Source organism: Erpetoichthys calabaricus, chromosome 5 (genome assembly GCF_900747795.2).
Source record: "Erpetoichthys calabaricus chromosome 5, fErpCal1.3, whole genome shotgun sequence".
Taxonomy (NCBI): Eukaryota; Metazoa; Chordata; class Cladistia; order Polypteriformes; family Polypteridae; genus Erpetoichthys; species Erpetoichthys calabaricus.
Window position 1 is genome coordinate 146,600,110 of NC_041398.2, and position 27,639 is coordinate 146,627,748.

Sequence of the window (27,639 nt, forward strand, 5' to 3'; positions counted from 1 at the left end):
GGCCCAGCTCAATCAGGCAGCACGATTTTGGCTGTCAAAAAAGGAGGTGACTGAGCTGAGATCAGCACTCAGTTGGTAAACTCTTAAATAGGCTGCAATTTTCAGTCGTGTAATTTGACATGGTGCGACAATGAAACCAACAACTGCAATCGGCTTATTTTACATACCCCACGACAAAAAGTTGTATAATGTGACATTGGCTTTAGACTGTTCATCTGTAAAATGTATATAAAATTGAAATATCAAACACCTCGAAATGTTGAATTTTTTATTTTGTTTTTAATTATTCATTGCTTGTGTGTTTTTTTGTAGATGCATTTTTTATAACCGTGAAGGAAAGGTTCGGGAGCTATTAAGATGAGAACAGGAACAAATGCTTATTTGTGTATATTTCCTGGACTTAGAATTGTAATTTGGAAAAATGTCTGAGCGCTATGCTGCATTATTCCCCAATTTAATATTTATATCAGAAGATGCCGTAATTAGTTAAATTAATTATGAAATGTTGTTAAGTAATGATACGGGTATCAGGGCTCGCAAAATTTCAAAATCCCTGGTAGCCCTTCGGGCAGGCACTCTTCAGTTTTTGGTAGCCCAAAATAAATTTAAGTAGCCCGAATAAAAAAGAGATTATTTTTAATGTATAATATTGTAAAGGAAACAAAACATCAATCAAAAAATTGTTAAAACACAAATTACAACAACTGTATAAAAATTACAATCATCAACTCAAATATTTGGTTCTAATTGAACAGAAATTTCTATGAACTTGTAAGAACTGTGTAGAACATGAATCAGTCTGTGTCAGATTCTGAATCTGAAATTTCCACTGAAGTCACAGATGAGAAAATGCCACTCGACGTTGAGGGCATAGCACCTCCTTCATCAGCTTTCTCTTCCTGTGCATCGGCCTCCATTTCACTGCTCTTTGTTCTTGTGGGGGTTTTATGATCCAGGTGTCTTGAACCTTTTCCAGAAACGAATTGACTTGTCAGGGCAAAAAGATTCAACTGTTTCCCCATTAAAGGAGAGTTGCATGCAGTCATTCAGTGTTTCAGGGTGTAGAGAGGTACGATGTGTTGTCTTTACTCGGTTCATGCAAAAAAATCCTCTCTCACAGATGGCTGTTGATGGACTAAGTGTCAGCATTAATTTCATCAGCAACAAGATATGAGAGAGGTGTTCTGGATTCTCAGAGAGGAGATCTCTGTACAAGCAATCATCTACCTTGCTACCCCGGTGTTCTGCAAGCCACATTTTTTGATCCATCCATTCTTGTGGAATTTTCTCTTTCTCTTCCTCATCTAGCAAACTGGCAAAATGTGTGACAAGATAATCCACCTGTTCATCCCCATAACTTGCCAGCTCTTCTCTGGGGTAGGGAAGAGTGGAAGGGTCAAAAACCTTGAAACAAGAGAGAGGCTTTTCACACAGATTTTTAAATCTGTTGTCCATGTACTTGACTGTGTTGTCAATAAACTTCTGAATCTCTGCACCAAAGGTGTCTTTGTCTGTGCCCTCACCTCTTCTAGCAGGTCGCTGACTTTTTGTGAGCTGAGTTCCACAGTAGCAAATGCTACCATCCTCATTTGGTGTGAACTTTGTGTCCAAGGTTTTCTGGTATTCTCCTGGTTTTGTTTTTAGGCTGAGTAAGCGTGATGTGGTGCTCTCAACTAACTGATTTGTTCGTGTGATGTTTAGGTTATCATGCTGAAAATCAGTACAGCACTTGGATAAGATGGTACTGTAGTCCAACATGAAATGCAGGAAGCGAACAAATTTCTCAGTCTTCATCTCCTGCACCACCCCCTTAGCCTTGGCTGCATCCTCGGACTTGACATTACTTCCTCCTGCCATGTTCTCCATATGAACAACAGTGGGAGTGTAATTTTTTTCCACAGTCTTCAGACATGTCAGTCGGCTTGGAAGCCACCGTGTGCTCTTCAGGCCACTGAAATGTGCCAGTTTCTCATTTAGCAGTTCACTTATTTCTGTCAGTTCTCTTCGCTTCTTTGGGGTATATTAGTACATCTTAAAGATGGTTTTCAGTGTATCTTCAAATTTCACCAGGTACTCACAGCCTTTCACGCTATCCAGCACGGCTAGCTCTAATTTGTGTGCCACACAGTGGATTGTTATGATGTGGGGTATCCTCTGTTTCAGTCTCCCAGCTACTCCTGTTTTCTCACCCATCATCACTGCAGCACAATCAAAATTTGCACACACTACTTTATTTTTCCATGTGTCTTCTCTGATACCCATGGTGTTCACTGCTTCATCAATAGCCTCTAAAATACCTGCAGCATTTGCACTCTTGACTGGCTGACATTTGATCATGTATGTGGATATGTCACCATTATCTTTCACATACCTGACATGAACCAACTCCTGTTCTATTATACCAGTGTTTGTACTGCCATCTGCAAGAATGGATAAGAACCTACTTTCTTGAATTTCCTTTTCGATCTGGTCTCTTGAAGTTTGTGCTATTGCTCCAATAAACTCTCTGCAAGCATGGTCATTGAGGTAAGTGGAACCAAGATCTAGGCCATTTGGTTTTTGAAGTTTACAAAGACTGCTAAATTTTGCCAATGGTAGTTCACTCTTTGCAACATAGTACGCTGTTCTAAACAATTTTTTCAGGACTTCTTGTTGTGCTTGGTTTATTTTTAGTATGTTTTTTGCAATTGGTGTTTATTCTGGGAAAGATGCTGCAGACTGAGCACCAATGCATTTCTTGTGATGCAGAGATTTCTCATGGGTTTTGATGGGGTCTTTACTAAAATTACTGGTCCCAGTAACAAAGGCGCTTGTCGAGTCAGAAATTGAGGGAAACTCACGACACACCCTGCAGAACATTATGTTATTTAGCTTGTCATATTCCAGCCACAGAAATTCTTTTGTCCATGAAACCAAAAAGCTGCGCTTTCTTTTTGCCTCATAGTCTGATTTGTCATAACTTTTCCGCTTTGTGGTAGGCTTTTCTTTGGCTGTCCCTTCTTCACCCAGACCTGTCTTATTTGGCTCAGCAGAACTAAAATACCTGCGTAAATCCATGTATTTTTACACATGCATACACATAATGGTCAGCGATTTTTTAAATTCTCTGCGCAATCAACCTCTATCACATGTTTAAGCTTGCTGCGGGAGATTTCACTTGTCACGTTTGAATAGTAAGCTAATGAGTGATAAGACGATGTCAGAGGAATTGGTGCACAATTAATCTGTCACTGACCAATCAGTACTGCCGCTCTCTATACACAGTTTGCGCGATCGCAAAGTGAAAGTAAAAAACAAGCGCGAATTCAAACGCGATTTCAATATTTCACATATTGACAGTGGCTAATCGATATCTGAAAATGACATAATTACCCAGCTACATTTGCGAAAGAATGCAAAAGCATTGACATATATTTTTCCTTCCTATGATAGCCCGACGGGCAGGGCTGAGATAGATTTTGGTAGCCCGACTGGAAGACACAATAGCCCCAGGACGTCGGGCTAGTGATTTTGCGAGCCTTGGGTATTATAATTATACATTCTTTACATTACTCAGACGCTTTCTGTTTATGTCTTAATTACAGTTATAGACGTGTGTAGAAGAAATTAATTTTTTTTTCTACCCTAAAGGGGACTGTTTAACATCATACCCTTGGTTTATTGTTATTGTTATTATTGCATTAGGATTTACTATGCATGTCCTGGACCACTTTCTAACACCATTCCCTGGGTTTATTATCTTAATACTTTAAGATTGCTGAAGATTTTATATCTTACTAGTCATTAAGCCCGTTACAATAACGGGCACTAGAACAGTAGTCCATAAACATTAGTAGGAACAGTCTATATTAAATGGTAAGGGACCTTTTACCTCATTAAATTTTTTCTGTAAAATGCCTGTAATTTTCTCTGACAGTAATACTGGCTTTGCTGTCCGTAATATGCGTTTAATTTTCTGTGACAACAGTGGGCAATCAGCAGATTCTCCCCAGCAACTGATGTAATGTGCGCGAAAATAAATCTACTTTTACTTTACGCTTTACCGGGCCAAACTTCTTAACACTAGAATTACCAGAGCCTACGAAAAAACTCATAGATCTGGTCCACCTTAAATCGCTTCTTAAAACCGTTCTCACCTCTCCGCCAGCGTCTTTTGTCATCTAAATGTACTGATAAAGACAAGCTGCCAGCAGCCGGCTATTTCATCCCCCCAACGACTTAGAACGTAAATGAACTTTTCCCAGCTCATGCCTTGATTGATTATCTGGGAGTGAAGTGGAGTTTTAGAGTGAAAATAATAGATTGTTATTTGGAACACACGCATTTCATATGTGTTGCATTTCTACAGTAATCTGTGTAAACATATTGTTAAAACAGAAACGTTTTTATATTCTAGTAGCAAATGACAAAATGTAGGCATAAACTATATAATGTATGAAGCCTGAAGTCCAAATATCAAAGAAACACTTTCACAAAAGGTACAAAAAAAAAACCACCGCCAAAAAAAGCCGCCTTAGTGTGTGACATTGGCACTCATTAGCTATCACTGATTCCGTGGCGCAACAGTATCACTCGCTGACTGGGAATCAGAAGGTCATGAGTTCGATCCTGCACAACTCCCTTTTGAGAAGTGTTCTTATTTTCACTATTTTAGAAAAAAAAAGATACATTTGATTTCAGTCTGTAACAGCCGGTGTAATTTATGATATTTGTAAAGGTTAGCTTTGTTTATTTTTTTTAATTCACTTTTCATTGTCTCAAGTCGCGTTCAGGATCCTTCCCTACCAACCCATCTGACACTGCTGTTTTCACATAAAGACGCGCTATAGCTCTTCAGTGTATCACGATACATACGACCGTGTGTTTTTTTCCCCCCAGTATTGCCAGTCCCCACGTGTTGCTGTATGCTGTTTCTTTTGTACTCCAAGACATGCAGAGGAAAGCATAGTAAAGAGCAGTAACTTCAGCGCTATATGCAATCATCAGACACTCCCCATCTGACACTGCTGTTTTCACATAAAGACGCACTATAGCTCTGCAGTGTACTTGTGACTGCGTTGTTGTACCAATGTTTGCGAACTGAAGTGTCTGCATACACTTTTCGTGGCATTATACGTGTATTTTTTGAGCATGCCCGTGTCGCTCAAACACAAGAACATATGTTGATGTAAAAGTATAACAAAATAAGTGCTTATTTTATTCAAGACTATAACCGAAGCAAAAAGAAAGCAAGTTACAGTAAGCAGTTGATATGACAGCTTGCGTGGTGGAATGCTAAGAGCTGCTGATTTCCATTCCGTGCTATATAACTGTTAACATTTGAATCTGATGATTGCATATAGCGCTGTCTTATTCAGTGTGCGCAAGAACATGCAGGTGGCCAGTTGCTGCATGCTACAACGCATATTTTAAAAAAAGAAAGAGACAAATATATGTGACGTTTTGAAGAAATCATTTTATGACGCGAATAGTACCAATCAGAAAACATCGTCGAAGTAATGCAATATTATTTGAAAACGAACAGCGTCAGATCGGGTGTGAAGTTATACTGGCACTGTTTGAGTCAGATCAGAAGCTGAATAAGCTGAAAAAGCTCCTGTTCTGACTCTAAGTAAAAAAGCATGAATTAATCAACAGAAATAACCGCGATTGACATTTTAAACTTAATGATTTGCAGTACATACCAATTTATAAATTTAATGTCCGTATGAGGAAAAAAAAACACTTTCTCCAAAGCTGGGAATCGAACTCAGGTCTCTGTAGGGCAGCTGTGCTCCAAGTCAGCAAACTGTAGCGTTAAGCCACGGAAGCTATTGTACCATCCTTGAACCTTTTGTGAAAGTGTTTATTTGATGTTTGGACTTCAGGCTTCACAGATTCTATAGTTTATGCCTACATTTTGTAACATTTATTACTAGAATATGAAAAAGTTTCTGTTTTAGCAATGTGTTTACACAGATTATTGTAGAAACGGAACACGCATGAAATGCATGTATTCCAAATAGCGATCTATTATTTCCATTCTAAAACTCCAGCAGTTCAGTCACTCCCAGATAATCAAACAAGGCATGAGCTGGGAAAACTTAGTGAACGTTCTGCGACGGTGGGAGATGGAATAGCCGGCTGCTCGCTGCTCGTCTTAATCGGCACATTTAGAAGACAAAAGAGAGGTGAGAACGGTTTTAAGGTGGGCCGGATCTACGAGTTTTTTCGTAGACTCTGGTAATTCTAGTGTTAATTGCAAATCTGACATCCTCAGAGTGAACACTTGCACAACAATGGGGAAGCTGGTCTCTGCGTCTCAGTACCTGTTTGGATTTTTCGTGTTTTCTGTTTTAGGTGTTACCTCATTTACCGAAATCCGATTGGATCTGCCGCGCGATATTTTATAGGTCCTGCCCTCTTTGTCTTTTGTGACGCGACAGGTGGCCTTTGAAGCATCGCTCCGTGCCCCACGCATGCGCACTTCACCAGAAGACACGGACACATGGACGCACACAGGGATTTTATTATAGAGGATGCTTATAGTTTGTTAATGATTATATTTTAGGCATACAGTGCATCTGGAAAGTATTCACAGCGCATCACTTTTTCCACATTTTGTTATGTTACAGCCTTATTCCAAGATGGATTAAATTAATTTTTTTCCTCAGAATTCTACACACAAAACCCCATAATGACAACGTGAAAAACGTTTACTTGAGATTTTTGCAAATTTATTAAAAATAAAAAAATTGAGAAAGCACATGTACATAAGTATTCACAGCCATTGCCATGAAGCTCAAAATTGAGCTCAGGTACATCCTGTTTCTCCTGATCATCCTTGAGATGTTTCTGCAGCTTAATTGGAGTCCACCTGTGGTAAATTCAGTTGATTGGATATGATTTGGAAAGGCACACACCTGTCTATATAAGGTCCCACAGTTGACAGTTCATGTCAGAGCACAAACCAAGCAAGAAGTCAAAGGAATTGTCTGTAGACCTCTGAGACAGGATTGTCTCGAGGCACAAATCTGAGGAAGGTTACAGAAAAATTTCTGCTGCTTTGAAGGTCCCAATGAGCACAGTGGCCTCCATCATCCATAAGTGGAAGAAGTTCGAAACCACCAGGACTCTTCCTAGAGCTGGCCGGCCATCTAAACTGAGCGATCGGGGGAGAAGGGCCTTAGTCAGGGAGGTGACCAAGAACCCGATGGTCACTCTGTCAGAGCTCCAGAGGTCCTCTGTGGAGAGAGGAGAACCTTCCAGAAGGACAACCATCTCTGCAGCAATCCACCAATCATGCCTGTATAGTAGAGTGGCCAGACGGAAGCCACTCCTTAGTAAAAGGCACATGGCAGCCCGCCTGGAGTTTGCCAAAAGGCACCTGAAGGACTCTCAGACCATGAGAAAGAAAACTCTCTGGTCTGATGAGACAAAGATTGAACTCTTTGGTGTGAATGCCAGGCGTCACGTTTGAAGGAAACCTGGCACCATCCCTACAGTGAAGCATGGTGGTGGCAGCATCATGCTGTGGAAATGTTTTTCAGCGGCAGGGACTGGGAGACTAGTCAGGATAAAGGGAAAGATGACTGCAGCAATGTACAGAGACATCCTGGATGAAAACCTGCTCCAGAGTGCTCTTGACCTCAGACTGGGGCGATGGTTCATCTTTCAGCAGGACAACGACCCTAAGCACACAGCCAAGATATCAAAGGAGTGGCTTCAGGACATCTCTGTGAATGTCCTTGAGTGGCCCAGCCAGAGCCCAGACTTGAATCCGATTGAACATCTCTGGAGAGATCTTAAAATGGCTGTGCACTGGTGCTTCCCATCCAACTTGATTGAGCTTGAGAGGTGCTGCAAAGAGGAATGGGCGAAACTGGCCAAGGATAGGTGTGCCAAGCTTGTGGCATCATATTCAACAAGATTTGAGGCTGTAATTGCTGCCAAAGGTGCATCGACAAAGTATTGAGCAAAGGCTGTGAATATTTATGTACATGTGATTTCTCAGTTTTTTTTATTTTTAATAAATTTGCAAAAACCTCAAGTAAACTTTTTTCACGTTGTCATTATGGGGTGTTGTGTGCAGAATTCTGAGGAAAAAAATGAATTTAATCCATTTTGGAATAAGGCTGTAACATAACAAAAGGTGGAAAAAGTGATGCGCTGTGAATACTTTCTGGATGCACTGTATTTTAAATTTTATTTTTTTTATTGTAATCATTCCATACAAATAGATCAATTTTTACAAAAGATAGGATTGACAACAAGTTGCCTCCTACCCCTGAGAGAGAGGGCATGGCCAACAGAGTAAAACTTAAGGCTTGTAAACATACCTAAATTGATGAGTTTAATAGGGCAATAGAGATAAATGGAGAAGAAAAAGAAACGTGGAGATAATTGCTGCCTCTGTGCATTACAAGCTTTTTCTAAGATATTATTGATTAGATCCTGCCAGATTTTGAAAAAATTCTGTACAGATCCTCTAACTGAATATTTCATTTTTTCCAGTTTCAAATAGTATAAAACATCAGTTTCCCACTGACTTAAAAGAGGAGAGTTAGGATTCTTCCAGTTTAGCAAAATAAGTCTGCGTGCCAAAAGTGTAGTGAATGCAATCACAGTTTGTTTGTCCTTTTCCACTTTAAACCCATCTGGAAGAACACCAAACACAGCTGTTAATGGGTTAGGAGGGATTGTGACACCAAGGCTGTCTGAAAGGCACTTAAAAATTTGGTGCAAATGATGTTAATTTGTTGCAGGCCCAAAACATGTGACCCAGTGAGGCTGGGACTTGATTGCAGCGTTCGCAGGTTGGATCTTGCCCTGGAAACATTTTGGACAGTTTTAGGCAATACAGGTGTGCTCGATATATAATTTTGAGTTGAATAATTGTATGCTTTGCGCATATGGAGCTTGAGTGAAGTCTCTGCATTGCTATTTTCCACTCCTTTTCTGATATATTGATTAAGAGATCTTTTCCCCATTGTTCTCTTGGATCTTTAAAAGGGAGGGACTAAAAGATAATTTTATATATTGCAGGGATGTGTCTAAGTCCTTGAAACTGAGCAGTATTTTTTCCGGCATGGAGGTGGGTGCAAGATGAGGAAAATCGGGCAGGTTCTGCTTAACAAAGTTCCTAATTTGAAGATAGTGAAAGAAATGTGTGGCTGGAAAGTTAAATTTGGAATGTAATTGTTCATAGGATGCAAAGATGTTGTCTATATAAAGATCTCTAAGCAATTTAATCCCAAATATTTTCCAGATATTAAAAACTGCATATATCCATCCATCCATCCATCCATTTTCCAACCCGCTGATTCTGAACACAGGGTCACGGGGGTCTGCTGGAGCCAATCCCAGCCAACACAGGGCACAAGGCAGGGAACCAATCCTGGGCAGGGTGCCAACCCACCGCAGGACACACACAAACACACCCACACACCAAGCACACACTAGGGCCAATTTAGAATCGCCAATCCACCTAACCTGCATGTCTTTGGACTGTGGGAGGAAACCCACGCAGACACGGGGAGAACATGCAAACTCCACGCAGGGAGGACCCGGGAAGCGAACCCAGGTCCCCAGATCTCCCAACTGCGAGGCAGCAGCACTACCCACTGCGCCACCGTGCCGCCCATAAACTGCATACAGTTAGGTCCATAAATATTTGGACAGAGACAACTTTTTTCTAATTTTGGTTCTGTACATTACCACAGTGAATTTTAAATGAAACAACTCAGATGCAGTTGAAGTGCAGACTTTCAGCTTTAATTCAGTGAGGCGAACAAAACGATTGCATAAAAATATGAGGCAACTAAAGCATTTTTTTAACACAATCCCTTAATTTCTGGATTGGTATACAGTACAGTAGTTTGATCCATGCACAAATGTTCGGGCCAAACCCAAATTTCTCTAATGTAGTGAAAAGGTATTTCCATTCAATCATGTCAAGTGCTTTTTCTGCATCTAATGATAATAATATTTCTGGGGTGTTTGACTTTGTTGGTGAGTATACAGTAATCCCTCCTCCATCGCGGGGGTTGCGTTCCAGAGCCACCCGCGAAATAAGAAAATCCGACAAGTAAAAACCATATGTTTATATGGTTATTTTTATATTGTCATGCTTGGGTCACAGATTTGCGCAGAAACACAGGAGGTTGTAGAGAGACAGGAACGTTATTCAAACACTGCAAACAAACATTTGTCTCTTTTTCAAAAGTTTAAACTGTGCTCCATGACAAGAAAGAGATGACAGTTCCGTCTCACAATTAAAAGAATGCAAACATATCTTCCTCTTCAAAGGAGTGCGCATCAGGAGCAGATTATGTCAGAGAGATAGAGAAAAGCAAACAAATCAATAGGGCTGTTTGGCTTTTAAGTATGCGAAGCACCGCGGCACAAAGCTGTTGAAGGCGGCAGCTCACACCCCCTCCGTCAGGAGCAGAGAAATAGAGAGAGAGATAGAGAGAGACAGAGTTTGTGTTTCAATCAAAAATCAGTACGTGCCCTTCGAGCTTTTAAGTATGCGAAGCACCGTGCAGCATGTCGCTTCAGGAAGCAGCTGCACAGAAGGTAGCAACGTGAAAATAATCTTTCAGCATTTTTAGACGAGCGTCCGTATAGTCTAGGTGTGCGAACAGCCCCCCTGCTCAATCCCCCTACGTCAGGATCAGAGAAAGTCAGCGCAAGAGTGAGAGAAAAGTAAGTTGGGTAGCTTCTCAGCCATCTGCCAATAGCGTCCCTTGTATGAAATCAACTGGGCAAACCAACTGAGGAAGCATGTACCAGAAATTAAAAGACCCATTGTCTGCAGAAATCCGCGAACCAGCAAAAAATCCGCGATATATATTTAAATATGCTTACATATAAAATCCGCGATGGAGTGAAGCCGCGAAAGGCGAAGCGCGATATAGCGAGGGATTACTGTATTACATTAAACAGGTGTCGAAGATTGGAAGATAAGTGTCGACCCTTGATAAATCCAGTTTGATCTTGTGATATTACCGAAGGCAGCACTTTCTCCATCCTTCTAGCTATGATTTTTGAGAGTATCTTAACATCGTTATTCAGAAGTGAGACTGGTCTGTACAATGCACATTTTAATAAGTCCTTATTTTGTTTAGGAAGGACAGTAATTAATGCTTGGTGAAAAGTTTGAGATAGAATTTTATTTTCTCTAGCTTCTGTAAATGTTGCTAATAGAAGGGGAGCTAGCTGAGTTGAGAATTTCTTATACATTTCAGCAGGATAATCATCAGGGCCTGCTGCTTTCCCACTCTGCAGTGAGTTTATAGCATCTAGTAATTCTGATAGTGCCAGAGGTATATCCAATTCCTCTGCCCTAAGAGAAACTATTTGTGGTATCTGTAATACATCCAGAAATGCCTTAGATTGTGTCTTATCTTTTTTAATCTCAGTAGAGAGTAAGGATTTATAGTAGTCTCTAAATGTGTGTATTATACAGTGGAACCTCGATTCACGAACATCTCGGTACACGTACAACTTTGTGTACGACCAAAAAGTTCGCCAAATTTTTGCCTCGGTTCACAACCACACATTCGGTATACGAACTAGCCAGTTTCCCTTTCGGTTTATACATGTTCAGTCTCTTCCTGTGCAGCGAGTGAGCAAGAGAGAGAGAGCGCGACACACACACACACACACACAGAGGTAGCGTGAGAGAGAGAGACGCAGACACACAGAGGCAGCGCGAGAGAGAGACGCAGACACATAGAGGCAGCGCACACATGAGAGAGAGAGATGCAGACACACAGGCAGCGTGAGAGAGAGAGCTGGAAGCACACACACAGGCAGCGCGAGAGAGAGAGAGTTGGACACATTAACGTAGGAAGGCAGTTAAAGAATGCACTGGGGCTTGATTTTGTTTTCACTTCTGTTTACAGCGAGTGGTTCATAGCGTGATTTGTTGCAATTTGTTGCAATGTTACTTTTCTTAGTGGTTTATTAAATTACAGATTTTTCAAATGTTCCTTTTTTCCCCTGTGTTAAAACTAATTAAAAAAAGTGTTTTTACAGCGAATGGGTTGCAAGGCTATAGCGCAAACTGCTGCAATGTTACTTTCTTGGTTGCTTGTGGTTGGTTTTTAAATAAAGTTCAGATTTGTTCAAATGTTCCTTTTTTCCCCCCTGTGCTTAAAACTCATTAAAAAAAAGTGTTTATACAGCGATCCGGTTGTAAGGCTATAGCGCGAACTGCTGCAATGTTACAGAGAGAGAGAGCGAGAGCGTGTGCACCTTTGTTTACATCAATATCAACTAAATAAAATAAGAAAAAAATTGCCACTTTAGGGACTTCTCTCCAAAAAAATGGATTTTGCAGTACATGACCAAAACTTTTTTTGATGCATAACCATGGAAGCTTTTTGTAACTTTGTACTTCTACCTTCTGTTACAGTTGCCCCACAAATGTTTAGTGTGTTTTTAGTTATTATTTTGTTAGTTTTTTTTCTATGCATTTCACGTCTTGAAAAACAAGACAATGGGGACAATGCCTTTGCTGGCAGCCCTTGGCACAGGGCAAGAAATAGACCTGGACACAACTCCCGGTGAGAGCTAGTAACACACTTCACACACATACCTTAACCAGTGTTTCTCAGCTGTTTTGGGGTCTTTGGTGGCTGTTGCTGAGTTGTGAGCACATCACTCTTATTCAGTGTAATTCCTAGCACCACCTTCAAAGAAGAGATCGACAGCACTGTTTGATAATTTTGATCTTGTTTCTAATCGCTCTAGCTTCAAGCCTCTCCCGGACCCAACTCCACGTCCCCTGCAAACTTTTCTTCCAATTTATTTACTGTTTGTAATGCCACTCGTTTTAGCATGAAAATACTTTTTTCTAATGTACTTGCAACCCAGCAGCACAAGCACTGTTGTACAGTGACATTCAATTGAAGGGTGGTTGCTCATCTCACCTGAAACCTCTTAAGAGGAGCATGTACAGTATGTGTAATAATTACTCACCAGTACGCTAAGAAACATTGCAGATATTGTAAGTGGAAATTGAAAGAGGACTGCTCAGAAAACTAACATAGGGAGAACATGCATCAGACAGCGTCCTAGTATGGTAATTAAATCCATGACGCTTGAACCCTGTAAAACAGATCTTATTAACAACACTGAAGATAGCTGTATTGAGAGAACAGGTCAGTTAAGTGAGATATAATTAGTTCAAAAACATCGATATGTGACTGACATGTAATTTAAAATGTGCATGAAAATTAGGTTTTCTTTTCACTTTGTCTTGCTGCCTGGAGTCGCTAAAATGCCAACACTAAAAGAGTTTGCATATTATTTAATGATGGTTGAAACTTGCTGCAACTTTAACCCAATTTCAATGCCAAGTTTGTGTTTTATAGATCCCAATTTTTGTTTAAGAAATGGCTTATAAACATTTACAAGCATAAGCAAGTTTAATACATGAAAGTCCTGGTGACATAGGCCATCTGGCTAGTCACCCATTCTACAGTAAAATTTGGGATTTGCCATTTATTATTATGGCTGAGTCTTTCCTTCCATTGATTCCAAGGCTCCCAGTATCACAAACGTCTTTCCAGGGTCATTAGTAGTAGTTATAATCCATATACTGTTTTAACTCACTGACAAAACTAATCAAGGACACAATTAGAGAAACATAATTTGATACAAAAGAAAGGTGTAGCTGGGTATAATCTGCATATGAGTGAAAATGAATTTGTTTTCGAATGATAGTTTCCAATGGATGCTTGTAAAGTGAAACAGTAAAGGTCCAAGTTCTGAGCCCCATGGAACACTGTACAGTGGAACCTCGGTTCATGACCATAATTCGTTCCAAAACTCTGGTCGTAAACCGATTTGGTCGTGAATCGAAGCAATTCACCCCATAGGATTGTATGTAAATACAATTAATCCGTTCCAGACCACACAAACTGTATGTAAATATATATTTTTTTAAGTTTTTAAGCACAAATATAGTTAGTTAAACCATAGAAGGCACAGCGTAATAGTAAACTAAATATAAAAACATTGAATAACACTGAGAAAACCTTGAACAACAGAGAAAACTAACACTGCAATAGTTCACGCTATAGCGCTACCAACTGCTGGCTAAAAACACTTTTTTTAATGAGTTTTAAGCACAGGGAAAAAAATGAACATTTGAAAAAATCCGTAATTTAATAAACCACCAAGAAAAGTAACATTGCAACAATGCACGCTATGAACCGATCGCTGTAAACAGAAGTGAAAACAAAATCAAGCCCAGTGCATTCTTTAACTGCCTTCCTACCTTATGCATCCAGCTCTCTCTCTCGCGCTGCCTGTGTGTGTGCTTGCGTGTGTCTCTCTCTCACGCTGCCTGTGTGTGTGTGTCGCGCGCTCTCTCGCTTGCTCGCTGCACAGGAAATGCACAGGGAGAGACTGAACATGTACAAACCGAAAGGGAAACTGGCTTGTTCGTATACCGAGTGTGTGGTTGTGAACCGAGGCAAAAGTTTGGCAAACTTTTTGGTCGTAAACTGATTTGTACGTGTACCGAGACATTTGTGAACCAAGGTTCCACTATTTGACTTCTGAATATAATGACAGAGTACTGCACATACTGAAAACAAATTTGATAAATATTAACTAATCCATGCAAGGATAGTGTCTGGCAACCCAACGTACATTTCCAGCCTCTCTAATTGAATAGAGTTGTAAATGGTATCAAAGGACGTTGAGAGGCACTGCAAAACCCAGCTTCAGTTCTCTTTTGTGGACAGGGACATGATGTCAAGGAATAATATGTCAGACAAAAGTAAATTAAATCTTTTAAATATTTTCTTTTCAGTCATGCTGGAAGCTATAGCTATAGTGATGAGAAACTCTTTGTTGACAGTGCCTGATAAAATAAACATCTCTGATGTGTGTGAAAACAATCTTGAAAATGTTTGTTCTAAAGTGGTTAAGAAGAGTCAGAAAAAATAAGACATATAGTACTCATTTTTCATTGCTGTTGAAGAGAAAGGAAACCAGCTGTCATTTGCCTGCGGTGATGGATGTGGAAATGTATATAACAGCAATAACTTAGAAACTTCACGTTGAGGAGCAGACAGGACCAGGAATGATACTGTAGGATGCAGGATAGACAAGAAAAAGAAATGCCAACTAGTTAGAACAACTGCAGATCCAGCTGGAGAATAATGGGGTAAAAAAAACACTTGCCAAATGCGTTTGACGAGGTATGTTTTCAAGAAGCAGAGGACAATCCATTTCAGTAGTATTAATACGACCTGATCCATCAAAAGTAAAAAGGTTAATCTTAGAAGTGAGCAAATAGAAGTTTTGAACTATATTTCAACATTATTCAAGGTAATGTGATGCTGAAATTATCGTGATGTGTATATTTGATAATTACTTTTTGTTGTTGGTTTTTTTTTTAATTCTAATAAGAAAATTTGTATATGATTAGAAGGTCTTTGATTAGATTAGATAAACTTTATTAATCCCATGGGGAAATTCAGATGCATACAGCAGCAGAAACATAATAAACAGGATACAGACTCGCAGGACAAATTATACAGCCAGTCAGTTGACAAATAAATGCATAAAAATAAATAAATGTATGTTGTGCAGATATTTCAAAATTAACTTTAGTATCTTGGACAGAAGCCTTGAATTGCCTGATAGCAATGGGCAGAAAAAACCTTCAGAGGCATTTTTTAGAACACCATGGTGAAATGAGCCTTTGACTAAAATTGCTCCAGGAGAGCACCTACTGTTGGGAATATAGGTGAATTTTCATCCAAGGCTTCTAACTTTGCCCTATGTTTTAGCAGGCTTTCCTGACAAGTTTGTTTAGGCATTCTGCTGCTTTTGAGCTCAAGTTGCTTCCCCTGGGGTTTGCAGTTTTAAACAGTACAGTGGCTACTATGCACTGACAGAACATTTCCAGCTGGTAGCTGTGTATATCAAAAGATTTGAGTCTCCTTAGGAAGTACAGTTTGCTCTGGCCCTTCTTGTATAGTGTCACTGTGTTGTCAGACCAGTCCAGTTTGTTGTTTATGTGAATGTCAAGGTGTTTGTAACTTTGCACTACTGAATGGTGACTGGTCTCAGAGGCTTCTTCGCTCGCTGGAAGTCCACCACCAGCTTTTTTGTCTTGCTGATGTTGAGTTGCAGGTTGTTGTCTCTGCACCACAAAGCAAAGTCATCCACAATCCTCCTGTACTCTGATTCATGTCCATTGTTAATGCAGCCTATGATGGAGGAGTCATCTGAAAATTTCTGTAGGTGACAAGTAGGGCTGGGTGATATATAAAATAATCACAACTAAATTCTTTGGTTAATTCCAAATAAATAAAATAGGTAATACCGTACAAAATAAAAATCTTAATTTTGATAGTCAAAAGATCTCAATTTTTTACAGGAGAGCATGCTAAATTTGTTGGTCAACTCCAAATAAATAAAATAAAATCTTAATTTTAAAGTGTAAAATATTAAAGATTTTAAGTTTTACAGGAGAACACAAAGTAAATCCCAAAAAATCTACCTCTATATTGTATCCTTTCTTTTGTATAGATTCAAAATGCTTTAAATTCTTGGGAAAGAAACTCACAAAAAATTTCTGCATACAGTATATCCTTAGTACAAATTCAAGCAGCTTTCAAATGTAAATGAAGGAGAACATAAACAAAATTGACATTTTCATTCAGTTGTGGTCAGCTTATCCTCTAATGTAGAAGTCTGCATTATGTGACTCGCGGGAGCCAGTGCAATTGCTTGCAACATGGGAATGATTTGTAGTATTGCACCCATGTGTGGGTGGGAGCAGAGTCTGAGAAATTAATATGTATAATTTATTATACATGTATATATAGAATTAATATAATTCATTTGCCTAAGCAGTTACAAGGCACGCATATACTGTTTCGCACACAGCCTTCTCAAGATTTTAGAGCCCGGAGACAGCCTTGCATCCACAGCGGACAGCATTAAAAAGAGAGTACAAGACTGCAAAACTCAATACAGGGAAATCTGACATTTGGCAGTTATTTTCAATTGTTATCTATGGCAATGTCAACCAGGTGCCATTTGATTTCTGTGATAAATGTGTTAACATACAGTGGACAGAAGTCAGGCGCTTCAGGTTTAAAGCGCCATGCGTTTGAAGTAGCAAAGGATCAAACTAAACTGGCATTCTTGCCAAACCTATCAAATGTAACAACTAACACTAATAACAAAGCACAGGATACTTGTGCAGATTTTGTTTTCAAGGATATAGGAGTCTTCGACACAGTGTCTGGTGAGAGCTATATTCATCTTGAGTAGCACCTGGTTGACGGAGCAGCCAGAATAGGAAAGAGAGAGATACTGCCCCTTCCGACAACTGTTTTGCGGCATATGATAGAATAGCCGAGTAAAGATATTATATATGACATGCTAGAGACAGTTAATAATTATAGGTGTGCTATCTCAAGTGATATTTGGACTGGAAACTTTGAGAAAACCTCTTTCATATATGCTATCATCCATTATATTAATGAGAGCCACAATCTTGTGTCAAAGGTGCTTTTTGGACCCTGTTTGAAGCAAACATGATTAAAACAAGCGAAAACATTCAAGATTTACTATTTGAAAAACTTTTGAGTTTTTGGAATTGACTGTTACTGACCAAGGAGCAAACCCAATCGCTGCCTTGCATGGCTACACCAGTTTAAACTGTAGTGCCCACATTCTTAATACAATTCTCTCAAGTGCTTTTACACCAGCAGTAATGGAGAAAACACCCAAAGCTGCACAGTTTCTAGCTATTGCAAAAAAGTTTGGTATTTTAAACATACTGGACAACAAGGCAAGCTTACAAAGTCTCTGAAACAGGTCTGTGGAGACAAGATAAAGTGCTGAATTCAGTGTTACACCAATTTGACAACTGACCACATCAACAAAAAGATATAACTGTGGTCTCCTTTATAAAACCATTCAAAGATGCGATGACTGATTTATAATCAGATATTACTGAAAGAACTTGTCAACAAACTGTTCAGCACCAACTCTTATCCGCATGCCTTACAAAGTAGCAACATTTCTCAGTCCAAACTTTGTGTTTCTATATCTTTTATTTAAGAGGATTAAATAAAATTAAATCAAAGAGTGTAGTGAAGTTTACTGGTCAGCTGTTAGTAACGCCCCCTTTCCTTCCAGAGGTTGCAAGCAGACGCTTGGTTACTATGTGCTTGTATTGATAAGCAAAAGGTGCTGTGAGAAAGTGGGGAATGTTTGTTAAGGATTATGTAATATGCCAACTAAAAATGCATATGTTTTAAGCTTAAATGTATGTGTGATTTGTATGTAGACAGTACCTACATTCCATGTCCATTATACATTTTTTCTGGAATGAATAATAGTTATTAACAAAGATCGTACTTTATTTCAATTTAGAATAGTAATTGGTTGCCTATTTACAAAGCTTTAACAAGACATGTTGCTAACACTACTCTTTTTTTATCCTTTCTGTGAAAAAGACATGCAAACTTGTGCTTAGAAATTATTATTTAAATCCCATCGGATGATCTGTATTAAATACTGATGAAGCAGAATTATTACAAAAAAATAAATTAAAAGGACAGCTGGGCCAAAGAGAGGAAACCTTCAGCCACCTCATTGTATCAGATCATGTTAAACAGGCCTATCAACCATGCATAATTTTTTTCCTTAATGGAAGCAATTTGTTTCTGTGGATGGGAGCGGGAGAAATGAGGTCAAGTTTATGTTATGCGAGAGCGGGCGGGCACAGGTTTAAAAAAATCAGTCCCATGCAGACCTCTACTCCAAGAGATAAAAAAAAAGAAAAAGAAAAGAAAGGCACATGAAATCCCCATTAATGCAGCACTTGCTTGGGTCTGGGACTGTAAAGTCTTGCTTTGTGCATGCTGTAAAGGATGGCACTGTTTCAGTTTTTACAAAAGATTAGTGGTATCACTTGTCTTTGTGGGAACATGCTTTTGACACGATTTGCAGTGCACGCTCCTCTCCTTCTTGTCAAACTTTAAATAGTCAAAATACCTCCACACTACTGAATTTCTCTGACCCATTTTTTCAACACTGTTGTTGTCTTTTGAGCCTTGGGCTGTGTCCATTAGGGTGTCTTCTTTTGGTAATGCAGATTTTATTTGAGTTTTTCGATAACATTTTCTGTCATTATTTTCTCTTTTATCTCACTGTCACTCCTGACTTACTTGCATACGATATCAAGTTAGATTACTGCCAAAAGTCTGTGTGCAAGGAAAACACATCTTGTAAGCACGAGCCACATTTTGAGTAAGTTTTATAAGTGCAAGTTAGCTCCATATGGCATGGTTGCTGCAGCCCAAAAATTAACACATGTGCTGCTGCCACCTATTACTGTGAGCGTACTGTGTGCGTCAACTTATCCTGACGTGGCTGTAAATGTAGTCCAGTCACATGATTGGTTCTTTGTGGCGCTCTTCTCGTTATCATTGGCTTTTCATGTTGTCTGTCAAAACATGGATGGAATGAGTTCTGTCGACTTTCTATTGATCATGTCTTAATTTCTAGCGAGGAAAAGTTAATTGCCAATAATTATCTTTATCATTTTATTGCCCAGCCCTAGTGGCAAGCATTGGTGTTGTACTGGAAATCTGTTGTGTAGAGGCTAAACAGAAATGGAGACAAAACAGCTTCCTGAGGTGCTCAGGAAGGTAGAATGAGGTAGAATGGTGTTTAAGGCATTGGAAAATTCAAAGAACATTGTCATAACTGTGTTGCTGGCTTTGTCCAAGTTGGAATAGGCACTGTCGAGCATGTAGATCAGAGTATCCTCCACACATATATGTGTCTGATAGGCAAACTGCAGAGGATCCTGATGTTCTGAAACTATGGTTCGTAGCTGTTTTAGGACCAGCCCCTCAAAGGTGTATGAAGAAAGAGCAACTGGTCTGAAGTCCTTTGGATAACTGGAATGCCTTTTCTTTGAAACTGGGACCTCACAGGATGTTTTCCACAGTTGGGGAACCTTATGCAAATTCATAGAAAGGGAGAACAGTTGCTGAAGGACCCCACAGAGCTAGTATATTTACTGTATTCATTATATGTATACCTGGAAAGATATGGGGGAATTACTAAAAACGTCTAGCAGATGCCATTTTGTATTTAGAATGTGGATAATCACCTGTTTAGAATTTTCTGAAAGAGAATACCATATCTCAATTTTAATATAGAAAACCTATTAATAGCAGGAAACACTGTGTTAAAGAGTGATGTACCTTCAGGTAATATTTAAATTTACATTCATTTTACACTATTTGGTTAATATGAATTAGTTTGTATTTGAAGGGTTTTTCTAAATTTACTTGATTTAATTAGCATTAAAACAGCAGTATTGATTTTACACAGTTCATTTCATCCATATTTTTCTGTATGTTCTTTGTGCCAGACTACCATTTTTTAACCGGTTTAAGCTGAAGATGGTGCTGTTTTCCTACTATTACATAATATGGCTATCTTTGCAAGTATAGGGCACTATTTTATTACAGCAGTATTTTTACACTGTTTATTTTATAATTAGCTTATTTAAATCAGTTTAATTTGGAAAAACAGTTTACTACTTGAGATTTAGATTTTTTTTTTCTTGATGCACCACAAGTCTTCATTATGTTACTGTTGAAAGCATGGTTTGTATTAATGTAATTAATCTCATTATTGTCTAAAATCTTGCATGAAAAGCAGTGCAGTTTAAACACATATTCTGTGAATATGTTTGCAGTTTCAGTATGGTTGAGTCTAAGGTCAGTTTACATTTTTTCAGAAATATAACACATTTATTTTTATTTAAATATTCATGTGAGCTTTATACACACAAGTAATTGTTGTAGATGTAAATACTGTAGCTGTGGACCTCCACATGACAATAATCTTATATATATTTCTCTTCTGGTTCGTCCTGCTTCCACTTCAAACCCGGTCCCGCCCACATGCAGCCGACACGGCATTTCTCGATTCCTATTCGTCCTCTTCCATGTCATGCACTATACTGGCCTGCTGAGCATAATACATCCAACAAGTACTCGAGGTGCTGCCACAACGGTAAAGTAGCTTTACCACCTTTGCGGGAGCCACCTGTGTCTTTACAACAGCTTCTTACACAGCAAACATCAGAAGCTAAAAATTACTGTGAACACATTCGAGAATACAACTCTTCTCTAGCGTTTCCTTCCATGGCTGCACAGATAACTCAACCTCCTGGCCACGGACCATACTGTTTTAAAATACACGGGCAAATTTATCACCAAATCTCTCCACTATACGCTAACACTTCTACCTCTTCAGGGACCTCATGTATAAACGGTGCATACGCACAGAAATGTTGCGTAAGAACGTTTCCACGTTCATATCGCAATGTATAAAACCTTCACTTGGCATAAAGCCATGCACTTTTCCACGGTACCTCATACCCTGTCGTACGTAAGTTCTCCGCTCGGTTTTGCAGACTGGCGACACCCAGCGTCAAAGCAGTGCTACTCTTCCTGTGTGGTTACCCTTTCTTAGATCCACATCCACAACAGCAGCTCAAGTGCTATTTGTAGAACTGTTTGTACTTGCAAGTTTCCGTGAGGTAACTGTACTTATGATACAGTTATAATATTGCACATCCTGAGCCACTTTATAAAGCGCGTATTTACATATGATGACGATATCATTTTTAAGATGAAATGCAGCAAAATATGTTGATTATATTATGCAGATTTAACTTTAACTACACGGCGCCGCAGCGCTAGCAAGCTTGAGCTTCGTTCACGGATTGTTTCTGCCTCACGCTGTTTTCATGCTGTGGCTGGCACGACACTGGAAGGATAGATGGATAGAATAATTAAACATTACGAAGATATTTCGATGTTCCTTAAAAGTTTTGAAGAATCGGCGTTCTAAGCTTACAGATGGCTTCACGTCTATTACAGAGCTGATTGTGTGGCGATTGGGTATTTGGAGAAAGAAAAGTAAGGACAGGAATTGGGGGTTAGTATGTTTGAAAAAGACAGTACTTTGTAATAAAGCATTTCATTGAAGGTCGCGCATGGCACAGCAAGCATCTTGTGTAAGACATGAACAATCACTGCGCCAACGTGTTCCTATGTTTAATAACATGCTTTAACTCATATCATCATGAAAATGATATCACGTATACTTCTCAGTATTTTGATTATTCAGAGAGCTGTAATATTATGAACGTAATGGATTCTGTGTCCTGTCGGAGGAAGAGCACGTAGTGATTCAGACACACAGAGCACATATAAGATCAAATACACAACAAAGCATTTAACGTGCTACCTTAGTTACGATGGGATTTGAGAAACTAGTAAATTAAATGATTTTAAGGTGAAGTTTATGGTGTTCTACTTTAATGACAAAATAAACTACGTGATTAAAGTGGAAATTTCAAGATTAAAGTTGACATTTCCTACTTTTTTCACATTGTGTGCCTTTTTTTTCCACTGTACCCTAATAGGCTTTCATATGACACTCAGACGGTGGGCTATGTCTCGCCTTTTCACGCCGACTTTGATATGTGACAACTTCTTTTTTATTTCGGGCACTGTGCGACTTCGTGAACTTGAGCTTTCGAGTTTCTCCGACACGCTATGTCACTCGATCAGCTTCCTTTTGTTGCTTATATAACTGTTTAAACCAACAAATAGTAAGTTTTTCTTTGCCTCCATTTGGTATTCGCTAAAATTCTTCTATTTTTCCTCGTACTTTTGCCATTGCCTTTTCACAGAACGCTGGGCTTAAGGGCTATTTATATTGATTTGCATATTCAAAGAGGCATAATTCTGGGAGGAGTTGGGGCAGGACAGCAGGCACGTGCACATGCGTTTATTTCCACGCTGAGCGGGATTTATGTAGCAGAAGAATGCGGAAGTTGGCGAATGCACAGATTCCTGCATCTGGATTTTTCTGTGCGTAAGCACATTTCGGCTTTTGTGCTTACGTCATGTTATAGTGCGAATTCTACACACAGCGTTATGCATGAGGCCCCAGGATATGGACAGTTGTATGTTTTTGACACAGTGCAAGCTACTGAAGTACGCTTACAAAATAAAGCAAACTCTGCATGCAGCGAAAATTTACTTCTCCAGCTAGATTCCATGCTCAGAACCATCAACCCCTTCGCTAAATCGTACAAACACATGCATGAAATCGCTCAGTCCAATCCAACAGCATCTGTACGAATAGTTTTCAAGGAAAACCCTAGGCAGGATTTACGATGATACAATGCCCCGACATGTCACACCAATGTTGCAGCGATTTTCGGTGGAGAAGATGCGAAACGCCTGCCAAAAGGGATATTTGCATGTATTTCATACGCAACTCCTGTAAACAGATTTCCACGCTCAATATGAATTGCGATCCTATGGTTTACTCACTTTTATTCCCTTACGGAGACATTGGCTGGCACAAAGATTTACAACATGTTTCCGATATAAGAACCGCCAAGCGAATAATGCTTACTCAATGCCAATTTTATGCGTACAGATTAGCAATGAGGAATACATTTAGTATTTTGCACTCCAGCCGCAAACTATTCCAACAGTACGTCGTAGATGCGTATGTTAAAACAGAGGGTGTGCGTCTCAACTATCTCAGATTACGTCAACAAGATCTGCGTGTGGAACTATCAGACGCACTGCAAGCAAACGTTGAAAATAACAACGTACATGTAGGCAAAATGATCATATTACTGTCCACATTTCCAGGAAGTCCAAGATACATGCAACAAAACTATCAGGATGCCATGGCCATAGTATGTAAATTCGGAAAGCCTGATTTATTTATCACTTTCACATATAATCCTGCTTGGCCGGAAATTCTACATGCACACTGCGTCTTTCAAGAAGTATTTATTTCTTCTTGATTTCTGAATTCCTTTCTCACCATTTTCCGTTCCTATTCTTACACCGCCGTATGCTACGGCGGGCGTCGGCTAGTAATCCTGACTAAGCTATAGATTTGTGTTCCTTCATAAAATATAAAAATGAATCTGTGCAGTATCCCTGCACATGTCTGGAACAGCAAAAGTAATAAAATGTATACAGTAGTGCTATTTCTTATTTGTGATATCAGTATCAATAAATGTGGAAGTCTTATTTTTAATACTTAATATTCTGATGTAATTCATTTAGTATGTACCAATAGCAAATGTTGCTTTGGTTTATTTTAATTTACTTACTAGAGTTACATTTTTTAAATTATTCGATCACCAGAATTTAAAATTTATCAACATTAGGATTATTTTACTTCAGATGCATGCTCAATTGACTAAGCATTTTTGAGTAAAGTAGAGAAAGCTATTTATAGAATGGTTCACTATTATCCAAATTGTTGAATGCAAAATCAAATTAAAGGATCTGCTTTCACCTAGCATACTTCAGATACCACACTAAGTAAGCAGTATGCATTTTGCATTTCAGTAATACTTTGCACAAAACAAGTCAGACTTCATTGCAAATTATATCCTTTTTATGACATTTTGGTATAAAAATGGATCAGTATTAAATAATTTTGCTACATGGTAATTCTACTTTTGTCAGTTTGCTAAAGCTGATTATCTTTCCAACCATACTTCTAGTGCAAATGCAAGGCTACAAGCAGTCTAATTAAGCCCAGTCAGGTCAGGTTGGGGAGCATGCACTGGTACAGCACATTGCTGTACCCACCACACAACAAAACAGCTCGGGATGCTGGTTGGCAACCTCCCAGGCAGACACACTCCAGAAATTACCCTCTATCTGTCACAGCCAGGTGTTATGTGGGCATCCCCTTGGGAATTACGCCACATAGATGTAGTGCTGTAACTGACACACCCTCACAATGCATATAATGTGCCTCATTCAGGACTCCATGAGCAACCGCTCATTTGACACAAAGTCAAACCAGTGGTACCCAAGTATTACCTGAAGAGACACAGTACCAAAGGATTCCAGTCTTTGTCTCAGGTCTCTGGATAGCATCCATGTCTCACAACCATATAGCAAGACAGGAAGCACCAGGGACCTCATGCATAATGGCGTGCATAGAATTCACATTATAACATGACGTAAGCACAAAAGCCAAAATGTGCTTACGCACAGAAAAACCCAGATGCAGGAATCTGTGCGTACGCCAACTTCCACATTCTTCCTCTACATAAATCCCGATCAGCGTGAAAAGTAACGCTCGTGCATGCACCTGCTGTCCCGTACCAACTCCTCCCAGAATTATGCCTCTTTGAATATGCAAAGCAATATAAATAGCCCTTAAGCTCAGTGTTCTGTGAAAAGACAATGGGAAAAGCAAGAGGGAAAATGGAAGAATTTCAGTGAATACCAAGTGGAGGCAAGGAAAAACGTACTATTTGTTGGTTTAAACAGTGATATAAACAACAAAAGGAAGCTAATTGACTGACAGCGTGTCGGAGAAACTCGAAAGCTCAAGTTCACAAAGTCGTACAGTGCCCAAAATAAAAATGTTGTCAGATATCAAAGTTGCTGTGAAAAGGCGAGACGTAGCCCACCGCCTGAGTGTCATATGTAAGCTTATTAGGGTACAGAGAAAAAAAAGGCACACAGTGGGGAAAAAGCACGAAATGTCAACTTCAATCTCAAAATTTCCACTTTAATTACGTAGTTTATTTTGTCATTAAAGTATAACATCATAAACTTCATCTTAAAATCGTTTAATTAACCCATTTCTCAAATCACATCGTAACTAAAGTAGCACGTTAAATGCTTTGTTTTGTATGTGTTCTTCTATGTGCTCTATGTGTGTGAATCACTACGTGCTTCTTAAACCGGCTTTCTCTTCCTCCAACAGGACACAGAATCCATTAAATTCGTAATATTACAGCTCTCTGAATAACTAAAATACTGAGATGTATACGTGATATCATTTTCATAATGATAGGAGATAAAGCACGTTATTAAACATGGGAACACGGTGGCGCAGTTATTGTGCGCGACCTTCGATTAAATAATTTATTGCAGCAGTACTCAGGGGCGGCTCTAGGCTCGTGGCGGCCCTGGGCTGAGAAAGAATCAGTGGCCCCTTCGCCCGCCAATGTCAATATGGTATCTTATGCACGGTGGATGGCCATGTCCATTGCAGACACTGCATAGCCGCCTTGTGCTCATGACACAAGTGTTTAACTTTTGCCAAAATTTGCTGCTGCGTTTTTAGCTGTGTCGTTATTTTCTCTTTCTGTTTTATATTCAATATATATTGGCGTGGTGGCCCCTGGGATTTGGTGGCCCTGTGCAGTTGCACAGTTTGCACATGCCTAAGGCCGCCCCTGCAGTACTGTCTCTTTCAAACGTACTAACCTCCAATTCCTGTCCTTCCTTTTCTTTGTCCAAGTAACTGATCGCCACACAATCAGCTCTGTAATAGAGGTTAAGCCATCTGTAAGCTTATAATGCCGATTCTTCAAAACTTTTAAGGAACATTGAAATATCTTCATAGTACATGTTTAATTATTCTATCGTTCACGCCTGTCCCAGTGAAGCATACAGTGCTTTTATCTGTATAATATAATAAACATATTTTGCTGCATTTCATCTTAAAAATTATATCGTCATCATATTTAAATACGCGTTCTATAAAGTGGCTCAGGTTGTGCAATATTATAACTGTAGTGCAAGTTTACAGTGAGGTGATTGTACTTATAAGTACAAACAGTTCTACAAGGACCAGTTGATGGACTGATTGAGTGCGTTTAGAGCTCTTGGGATGAAACTCTTTCTGAACCGTGAGGTCTGTACAGAAAAGGTTTGAAGCGTTTGCCGTGTGAGAAGCAGTTCAAATAGGAAGCATGGCTAAGGCAGCATGTGCTTGATGCTGTATGCCAATAATTCTCTTTCCGATCAGCTGCTCCGAGTGGTGCAAAAAGAGTAATATGGAAAAAGATTATCTGCTGTGGCAACCCCTAAGTGGAGCAGCTGAAAGAAGAAGAAGAAGGTGCAGTGAAAGTAACAACGCTAAAGCATTTATGGTATTTGGAATAGTTTGACCATTCCATGGACCATTATATTGTTACTGGTTAATTACAATCAGATGCATTAAACTAATAAACAGTATGCGATTAATTTTAGTGTATTTATAAAGCCGCATCAAGGACGTGGATCTGAAAAAGAATGATAAACCACACAGGAACAGTAGCACTGGTTTGACGCTGGATGCTGCCAGTCTGCAAAACCAAGCGTAGAACTTGCGTACGACAGGGTATGAGGTACCGTGGAAATGTGCGTGGCTTTATGCCAAGTTTAGGTTTTATACATCGCAATTTGAACGTGGACACATTCTTTTGCAACATTTCTGTGCGTACGCACCGTTTATACATGAGGCCCCAGGACTCTAAAGACTTGGACCTTTGTCCTTTTGCATAGATATAAGGAGTGTCACACACCTCTTTCCAGCAACCTCATGACCCCCCCCCCCCCATGCTCTCCCAGTCCGTCTACTGACTTCATAGGAAGACTCATCAGAGACATGAACGTCACTGCCGAGGTAAGTAAACCTCTCAACAAGGTCGACACTCACTCCGCAGCCAGACACTCTACTGATGGCTGTGCCTAAGAGGTCATTAAAGGCGTGGGTCTTGGTTTTTATCCAGGACACTCGTAATCCCTG

The 27,639-nt window shown here is 39.5% G+C and overlaps 1 protein-coding gene across 1 annotated transcript in view; it reads left to right on the top strand.

The window, feature by feature from the left end:
• LOC127528033 (deoxycytidylate deaminase-like) overlaps positions 1-27,639 on the top strand; it is a 329,736-nt gene that overhangs the window by 156,310 nt on the left and 145,787 nt on the right. The window lies entirely within an intron of this gene.